General features: G+C 40.5%; 1 long non-coding RNA gene across 1 annotated transcript; it reads left to right on the top strand.

The window, feature by feature from the left end:
- The first annotated feature begins 4145 nt into the window (after positions 1-4145).
- LOC115340413 lies at positions 4146-8844 on the top strand. Its single transcript, XR_003923048.1, has 2 exons — positions 4146-4247; positions 8555-8844. It is a non-coding gene; the product is annotated as an uncharacterized LOC115340413 (long non-coding RNA).
- The last annotated feature ends 330 nt before the right edge of the window (positions 8845-9174 follow it).

The following is a 9174-nucleotide window of genomic DNA, read 5'->3' as shown; positions in this document are numbered from 1 at the left end:
GCTAAGGTTTCTTATATAATTGTCTGGTTTACTTATTTACTTAGTTAATTATATGAATTTAGTGCCTTCTTGTAACAGCTCAAGAAGTAAAGCTTGCAATCAAAATATTTTTGATTACCAACACAAATTTCAAGATCTTTGAGGTAGTCAAGCATAAAGTTATAAATCCCCTCTGAGGTAGTCAAACATGCAGGTAGCTATGCTGTTACCATTAGTGTTATCAGAAGATGACAGTCCTTCTTTTTCCTCTTTTGGGGTTGTTGGGTTTTTTCCCCAGACAATCCACAACAGGGGGCTTGGTGGGGGACGTTTTCAACTCAACATGTATGAAGTCTCTGGTAGTTTCTTCATGGGTTTCTAGATCGATGTAAATGATCTGTAGCAGGAACCTCAGTGTAACATGTTCACACCCGAGCAGTAGTCTCACCACTTACACTAAATGTTTTATTGTCTGAGGAGTGACAAAGACTTTTTATTATTTATTTATATTAGAGTACCTACCTGCACAGATAATGAAAAATGAGTGCCTGCCACAGACAGCTCACAGCCTGGCTTTCTGAAGAGACAAAACAGATGATGGAAAGAGACAAATAGTGTGGGTAACTGAGGAAATGAAAAAATAAAAATGTTTTGCCATGTAAAAAATAGACTCCTCTCTCTCTGCTTAGTCATTGTCAACTGGCATTCTTCTGCTGACATTGTGTTAAAAACTAATTGTAAAGATGAAATTACAGGAGCATAGCATGGCAGATTTCTGGATTTAGACAGAAGCTTTTTCCCAAGTATAACAAATGCTGATAAAAAGAGGGTAATGATGTTCTTTGTCAAAATCTCTGAATTTTTGGAGACAATATTAGCACTTTCAACCCAGTACTCTGTGATTATCCTTCTAAACACCAAAGTGTGAATTCCTTCTGATAGCTTCCAATTAAAAACAAGATGCTCCTGTAACCATAAATACGATCATTCTACAATTCAATTGAGGTCAAAGCTAATTCCTTTAACTATTCCTTCACACCATTCTAGTCTAGTTTCAGTTTGCAAAGGGAACAATCAATGTGAAATGCATCAAATACAGATTTGAATACCTCGTATTGCATGGGTCTGGTTTGGGTTACTTTGTGTCCATCAATCTTGCTTGCACATTATCCCTTCCCTCTGTCTTTTTCTCCCAACTTTATAACTGGCAGAATATGAGAAGACTGCCATTCCCTTGGGGAGCTCTGTTAAGGTCAATGAAGTGCCAGTGGATGCAGCAAGCTGCCTTAAATACCACCAATTGCAGAAGTGTTGCAGGACTACAAATTCCATGATGTTAAAAATCACTGCTCGCTTAGTTTTTGTGTTTGTAAAGGGGGTAGAGCAATGGTACCCTCTCCTCATCGATCTTCAGATGGTACAAACATGCAAATTAATCATCAGTAATGTAACGATGTTATACAAACCTACATTTCACTTGGCAGCAACTGAACCAAAAAAAAAAGTCATTAGAATTCACCAAACACACTAAAGAAGTCTGACAAATTCTGTAAATGAGCATATGAGAGGTCATAACTATCACAGCCAATATCATGATCTTACTCCAGAACAGTGCATAGTCTGTCCTGCTAAAATGCCAATGAAAGGAAAAAAAAATATACGAATCTTTAAATCCTCACCTTTTGGGATCTTTTTGACTGGTTTTTGTAAGACCTCAGGAAATCAGTATCAATGGGTTAGTAGAATGAGAACTAAAATGTACAAGAATGACTGCAAGGTGAAGAAAGTACACTTCAAAATTATTTGGAAGAAAAAGAATGTGCTGCTTGCATAATGCTCAAATTAGTCATTTTACAATAGCTTTTAAGTATGTTTTCCCTACCCACATTGTTTGGTCATTGCTTTCTATAGAAGAGTACTGGTATTAAGAAAACACCTAAAGGAAACTAGTTATAATTAGTGTCTTTTTTGTCTATGAATTTTTTACTCATCTAATCAGAGAGAAGGAATAATGCCATGTAATTAGAAGACCATGGAGCCCCCAAAGAGGGAAAAGATGTTTCAAACAATTTGCAGTTAAGCAAACAACTTTTGCTATTTGCAGTATCAGCATACAGCATTTCATGTGCTGAACAAATCTAGAAAATACCAACTGTTTTGAGGAAAACCCTTAGAAAAGAAGGGTGAAGTCTGTTGAATACATTTTCAACATAAACCGTTCATCCATTTCTATTTAGGATTTATTTCTTAGCACCCTGGTTTAGAAGGCTACAAGCCAATACTTGGTTGTAGTCCAACAACATCCCACATCCCCCGGGCAGATGATTTTACATTATAATAAATTAATATATTTTAAAATGAAAGCCACACATGAACCTACAAAAACGTCTGCCAAACGAGGTGCCCTTACTCCTAGGGCAGCATTTGGAGCCTGGGACAGAAAGGTACCGGCACACTATTCTTAAGGAACATGCTTAAATTCAGGATTTTCTGGATTATCAGGACCTGGCACAGCCCCAAGTATCTGAAAGCTGCTTCCTCAGAAAAATGGGCTCCACAGTACAGACAGCGGGAACAAAGCCTCATCTCCAGCCTGCGTAACACAGTGTCCATCTGGACTGTGGCCACAGCGGCGAGTGATGGGGGCGAACGGAGGAGTGGGCCCAGCCTACAGGTCCCCACTTCAGTGAGCCGGTGGTAGCGCACCTCGGCAGAAGAGGCTCCGCTCGGGCCAGCCAATCTGCCTCTCTGCAGTTGTATGGGCTACATACCATAACGCCACAAGCTGCCACGCCGTCGCCTGCGCTGCTCTTCCACGGCAGCGCGTGCCTGAGCCTTGCCATGCCTCAGCTCTGCAGCTTTACCCTGACTGCGGAGGGGGAGCAGCGGGTATGTCCTAGAAAAGGACAAAAAGACCTCAGACCTGTTGGACTGTTTGTTACCAGGTGTAAAGACTGAAAGTAAGGAGGTAAATGCAAACCCCATGGAAGCACCTCTGTGGTTTCAATAAAAGGACATTCAAATTATACTGTATCTTAAGACAGGCTCAGTGTCTAAATTCTTAACCTGCCGGGTGAACGTGACGTTTCCCGATCCAATGGTGCGTTGGGGACTTGCAAGTATCTGCCATACAATCACAGCGTTGCTTTCAGGGAGCGCTGTTAGACTCGTCGTATGTGCAATAATTGGCTTTTGTTTGAGCTACTTGGACCAGAAAAAAAACTTCTCCTGCGCTGACCCTGGGCGCCAGCCATATTGAAGAATGAAGGGTTGTTGGCCTGCGGTGCCAACATACTCCACCTTCACGGGGAGGCCGTGCCCCTCACGCTCCAGCAATGCCAGACGGCGCTCGGATGAGGCGGGCTGGGTCTGGCAGGTGGCGGCACAGGAGGTAGTAAGTGAGAGCAGCACAGCATAACTAGCTGTAGCGTAGCAGTAGAATAATATCCTCGCGTCCTCAAAACTGTAGGAGTGTTTTTGACTTTGACTGCTTCCAATACCTAACAAATATGAGATCATGGCTTCTGGCATAAAAAGGGCAAATTCGTAGCCATGCCGGTAAGACTGCCAGTGGTGGGAGGAGGTGTCACCCACCCTGCCCCAACAGGTAGTCCATTGACTTCAAACCGGCATCAACTCCTCCTCTGTATGCTGCCCCAAAGCTCTTTATATTCACCCGGTCTACACCCATGCAAGCCAGCAGCTCCCACAAAGGGATCCTTCATGTGACAAATCCCCCTTTCTTTTGAACTGGGAAGAGCAGTGTGGTATGCTATGTCCTAGGTTGGCTTTGTTTGCTGTTTTAACTCTTTGCAGTAAATCACTCTTTGTTCTCAAAATGTGCTCCTTCTAAGGAACACAGATCTGGGGAAGCAAACGAGCAAAAATTGAAATGTGAGAGCAGAGGCAGGCGAGCTTACAAGCACTGGGCCCAAACACAGCTAGACAACTTCACTATGCAATAAAAGTCTATGAATAATTGATTTCACTAGCTGAAATGAAGATTGGTTTTTGAAAAGCTGGTTTTGGTACCAAAAATAGAAATACTCTGAACTGAAAAATGTCACAGTGCAACATTTTACCAAAATCATCCTCCAAAATGTGTACAAACTCCCCATTTTCCAATGATGAGTATTTCAGCACCTAACTTTTTTTTCCAGAAAATCCTTGCGTCTGCCAGCTAGTTTAAGGGAGAGCAAGTTTAAAGCAGGGGTTTGCACTCTGGAGGATCTACCTATCCTATTGGTAACTGTGGCTGTGACTCACAGGTGAGAGTGCCAGAAGGTAGGATTAAGCAAATGGCTCTAAACTTCAGTGACACATATTGTTCTGTTGGATGCATGCCCAAAAACAAAGGAGAGAGAAAGTGTGCGTGTGTGTGTGTGTAAAAAATGTTACAGATTCATATCATCATGCTGATATTTGCATTCTTTCTGGGAGACCAATGGAAAATAGGGATTATTTCAATTCACTGCAGTTATAGGGAGAATGTGGTCATGAACTGTGTTTTATGAGTCCTCCAGACCAATTTGGCCTTTCATTTGGCTAAGCATTTGGCGAACAGAGTTGTGAGATGCTGAGGTACAAGCAGCATGGTCAAAAATGTACAGGTGCAGTAATAGCACGATGAATGAGACATCCTGTTTACATCAGGTAGCAGGGAAGGGCATTAGCCGATGAGGATTTTCGGGCACTTCTGTGTACTCTAGCTGAAACAAAGGAGGGATCTGAAAGGTCTTTTATTCTGTAATTTGGACTCTAGAGCAAAGAGGCAAAATGACATTGATTGAAAAAGTTAATTTCTGGTTGTTCTTGGTGCAAAGAATTCTCCCAGCAACAGAATCTGGTCCACGCACAAGAGCCACAAGTATGCCAATGGATGGTCAGCTGGGAGTATGCCAGAAAACCAGTACATGGCCCAGGGGAACCTGGTCTAGAGAAATTCTGTTTTGTCCTTAAAAAATGCTTGCGAAACAGAAGCTGGCTGCTGGTTTCATGGTTATGCTGCTGATTGGTTCCATTTTCACTTGCAAGCCTCCATTGGTATCAGCTGTATTGATGTTTGCCTTTGAGTTCAGGTTAGCAGCTGCATGATTCTGTCCTCTCACAGTTAATACTGAAACATTCAACAGGAAAACTTGAGGAATTGTTTTGCACTTTGAGGAAGCAATAAAGGGAAGAGAAGAAGGGTAAAGTAAGCAACAGATAAAACCAACAACACCCAGCCATTTTGGAGAATGAGCCAAATGTGAACAGAGCAGAAAAAAAGGTTAAAGGGTGTAGAAGTTAGAAAGCTAGTCTGCAGCTCTCGGCACAGGATTCTACATTTCTTGCACTTTATGCTTCTCCCTTCTGAATCCTTCTGCTGGTAAGTGTCATACATCATTATCAACTTCTGTGTTACCATGGAGAAAGAGAGATGGGGAGAGAACGAATGCAAAAAGACAATGGTAGAGAACAATTTATTTCAGAAACAAAACCCAGTGCTTTTAGAGACAGCATCTACCTTTGAAGGTACAATGGAAACACTCAAAAAAAGGTCTTTACTTTTAACGGAAAGTTGGCATTGAAGAATACTTTTAAATACCATAGCAGAAAGGGACTTCTGAAGAAATTCCTTGTAGCTGTGGAGTTATGTAACTGTGGTTTTGGTCAAACTACACTTCTATTCTGGGGAGAGACACTAAAAAGGCATACAATGGTTCTCTAGGCTTTTTCTCTTTAAGAATTCTCAACTGAATTTCTTCAATTCCCAGGTAAGAAGACACTGGGCATTTGTTGTTATATTTAAATGTAATTTCTGCAAATGTAACCTCAGATCTGAAAAAAACCAAGCTATATTCTTTATGGTTTAAGTATCACCACAAACAGCAAAAGGTCTGAAAGGCATATTCTGTTCTTCATTTACCTCTGTTCAGTGCCACAAAAGTCAGATAATCCAGAATGCAAGATGCAAGCAAACATCCAGTTTGCACTGATACCTGTGCTAATACTTCAGTGAGTATGAAAAGGAAGAGGAATCAAAATGCATTCTTCTTTTTGCTAAAATATCTATGATCCTGATTCAAAGTAGGCAAAGATTTGATGAACAAGAAGTGAAATCAATCTTTATGGTGCAGTGAGATTACCAGGTCAGAAGTTTCTTTACTTCCCATGGGAGTCACATCTTCTCGTGTCAGCATATTTACAGATCATAGAATCATAGAATCATTTAGGTTGGAAAAGACCCTTAAGATCATCAAGTCCAGCCGTAAACCTAGCACTGCCAAGTCCACCACTAAACCATGTCCCTAAGCACCACGTCTACACGTCTTTTAAATACCTCCAGGGACGGTGACTCAACCACTTCCCTGGACAGCCTGTTCCAGTGCTTGACAATCCTTTCGGTGAAGAAGTTTTTCCTAATATTCAGTCTAAACCTCCTCTGGTGCAACTTGAGGCCATTTCCTCTTGTCCTATCTCTTGTTACTTGGGAGAAGAGACCGACACCCACCTCGCTACAACCTCCTTTCGGTAGTTGTAGAGAGCGATAAGGTCTCCCCTCAGCCTCCTTTTCTCCAGACTAAACAACCCCAGTTCCCTCAGCAGGTCCTCATAAGACTTGTGCTCTAGACCCTTCACCAGCTTCGTTGCTCTTCTTTGGACACACTCCAACACCCCAATGTCTTTCTTGTAGTGAAGGGCCCAAAACTGGACACAGTATTCAAGGTGCGGCCTCACCAGTGCCGAGTACAGGGGGATGATCACTTCCCTAGTCCTGCTGGCCACACTATTTCTGATGCAAATGTTGGCAAGTACTTGTATTTGCCACAAATTCTGCACCAATAGCTTTTTCTATTTAAAATATTGCATTTGGTATAATAACTATTTTATTGTGAAATAAGTACTGTACATTTGACTAGAGTGTTTTACTAAGGTTGGGCTCAATGAGTGTACATTGATTATCATGTCACACACCGGAGCTGATAGATCTGGTCTGGTATTTGTTGAAGCACTACATTCATCGGGCGATGAAGCCCTGCAATAAAGAGAAACTAATGGAAGCAATTAGGAAAGAACACCTGTCGGTGGAAGACTGCAACCTCTACATTGACCATAGCCAGAAATTGCTCCCAATTGTTATTCACAACAATGGAAGGCCTCTGGACTGTGAATGCAGGCAATGATGGACTGCAATAAAATTTGCAAATGAGTTTTCACATTGTCCAATAAAATTCTATGACTTCGTCAATCTGTGTTGACACAGACCAACACAGGGCTAAACAATTAAATTATGTAAGAAAGGTGCTAATCACTACTGTCAGTGAAAAGTATCTTTGCACTTCTGAAGGACCTGGGTCCAAATTTTCCATTGGTCACAAATGGGCCTGAGACTTTTAGTTTTGCCTTAATCTCTAGTGGAAGTTTAGCCTTATTAGGCAGGTTAGGTCAGCTAGTGTTCTCTGTTCCACATGGAGGACTGTAATAACAAAGTTATTTGTAAGTCAGTCAGCCATGGCAGCAAAGTTGTAAGGAAAATGTCTTTCTGCACTGCATGGCTTTAGCCAGCAGATGACACAGAACTGCTCATTTTACTAGCAATGTATTTTATTTGTTACCTGAATTGTAGACATAAACTTTCCACAAAAGGGGCAATTTTTTACTTTAAGAACTAGCGGGACTGTTAGAAAGAGATATTCAGGTAAAAGCATATGCTTCTCTTCCAGTTCTCAGCTGGACAATAAATATTTGACACACAGTTTAATTATTCAGCTTTCCCTGTGAAAATAGGGAAGTGGAGGGGAGGAGATGCAGCAACGGGATTAGAGAGAGAGGAAGGGGTGTGGGGAGAGAAAAAAAAGAGATGCTAAGAGGAGTCTGTTTGCAGTGGCATCCACTGACTCCGCACACTGTAATGCATGTGAACCATGAAAGACCTCTGAACATCAGATCTTCATGTCCTTCAAATGACCATGGTATTGGCAAAGGAGAGACTGGTAGGACTGGCACAAGATTTCCAGTAGAAACCTGAGAATTCAATCAAATGTTGCTTTTGAAATTGTTATCACCAAAATCTCACAGAAAAATATTCCTCCTAGTGTATAATTGCGTGACTTTTTTCTTATTATTAGTCAGTGAAATGTGTGTATTGCAATTGTTCTGGAGAGAACAAGCAATTCCTTTTCCTTTAAATATACTTCCCCTCACTGCTGTAATGTAACTAAATGAGACTACTTCATACCTCCAAAAAAGCTAACCACAATACAACAGTTTAATCAATAGACTTAATTTAATTCCATAATGATGACCTGACTCTTCAAGGCCTGATTTTCTGTTCTGTACAGATAGTAGGACCCAATTTTTTGTGGGTGCAACTGTTTGCATACAATGAAACACAAATTTATATATAGAAATTGATTAATTAGAAATCCATTAAAGAAATATAAATTCTAAAGTAATTAAAATTAAAGCAACACTGTTTTTCTTGAGTAGAATCTTGCACCCATAATTTCATTGTGCTTTTTAGAAGGCAGATAATTACTACATTTCATTCTCTCTCTTCTTTTCTCCATCTTCTCTTTTTTTTTTTTTCCAGAACCAGGTACAGAAGAGATTTCTGCAGATGTGTTCACAGTCTGAGATATTCCACAGGACCTTCCAATTAAGTAGACTACTTCTGAAAATAGCTTTTACTCATGATGTAGGAAGCATTAAAAAGAGGTATCAAGACAGTTCTCTCAATTATTTATTCAAAACCTAACAGTAGTTTGTAGCAGAAACATGCTTCTTACTCTCAGTTCCAACCAGTCCAAACTATGCATGGAAGCTTATACCTGTCTGATAATTTGACAGATTTCACACATAGAAATAAAACATTTTATTGAATCCATCTGAAGATGTGTCTTAAATTCCCACTCTCATTGAACAAGAAAATAAATGGTTCCTTGGAATAAAAGTTTTCAACAATGAAGAATATAAACAACAGATTTACTGTAGGTTCTGTGGCATGAATAAAGAAATATATAAGTATTTTGTAACTGTGTTTCCCCTGCATTAGTCTTTTCTTGTAGAGAACTATGAAAGTGAGAAATAGTAGAAGGGAAATGAACATGTTCCCCTCCTTCTTCAAATGTGGAAATTCATCACATATTTTGCAAGACAAGGCAAGTGCACAAACAGTTGAGGATGAGTCAGCACTTCACCCATCCAACAGAG

Source organism: Aquila chrysaetos, chromosome 4, assembly GCF_900496995.4.
Source record: "Aquila chrysaetos chrysaetos chromosome 4, bAquChr1.4, whole genome shotgun sequence".
In the NCBI taxonomy this organism is placed as follows: domain Eukaryota; kingdom Metazoa; phylum Chordata; class Aves; order Accipitriformes; family Accipitridae; genus Aquila; species Aquila chrysaetos.
The sequence above is the reverse complement of the archived record's forward strand: the minus strand, read 5'-3'. Positions and strand labels throughout refer to the sequence as shown.